Raw genomic sequence first — 854 nt, 5'->3', positions numbered from 1 at the left:
GAGGGAAAGAGGAGGGGGGAAGAGACTGATGAGCACGGTAAGAGAAGGCTTGCTCAGTGTCTTGTGGTAGAACTCAAAGGATGACATGGCTGGAATATAATGAACAGTGGGAGACCGATGCAGGTGGGATAGCAGAGCCAGGCAGGGACACAGGACTGCATTGGTCCTTCGTAAGTACAAGGGAACATTAAAACAGACCCCTCCACTTTAAATATAGGGTCTCACTGTATGGGTCAGGCTGCCCTAGAACTTGTTACATAGCATAGGGTAGCCTCAAACTTCTGCAACATGTCTTTGGCATGTTTCAGTTTACATTTTCAGGGGATCTTTAACATTTAGGAAAGGAATAAATGGATGATACACATTTTTATCAGGTGCCTGGCTACACTTTTAGAACACATCTATGGAATCTTCCCAATAACAATTCTTCACATACTCCAGATGAAGAGCTCAAATTTAAGTTAGGTGTGGTAACAAAAGTTGGTAATGAAGTAGAATAAAGGAAAAAAGTGATTACTACATAGTGGTTTATTGATTTATTTTGTGAAAACACTGCCTGTACAGCTTGTTATCAAACAGCATCACCTTACTACAGGACCAGAATGATGTGGACAGGGGCCGAGGCAACTGAAAAATCTCAGCCTCAAAATGGTCATTGTCCCTAGCAACCTGACCACAAGCTTACACTCGCCTTTGAAAAGCAAAGAGCTAATGTGATGCATGCTTCTTGGAAGATAGCTTGCCTGCCTGCTCACCCCATCTCATTTTAAAATACAAAATGAGAATGCAAAATGGACTTGGAACTGAAGTAGTTTTGGTTCTTGTTTTATTTGGTTTTCAAGACAGGGTTTCTC

This window comes from Grammomys surdaster, unplaced genomic scaffold (genome assembly GCF_004785775.1).
Source record: "Grammomys surdaster isolate TR1022 unplaced genomic scaffold, NIH_TR_1.0 129, whole genome shotgun sequence".
In the NCBI taxonomy this organism is placed as follows: Eukaryota; Metazoa; Chordata; class Mammalia; order Rodentia; family Muridae; genus Grammomys; species Grammomys surdaster.
The sequence above is the reverse complement of the archived record's forward strand: the minus strand, read 5'-3'. Positions refer to the sequence as shown.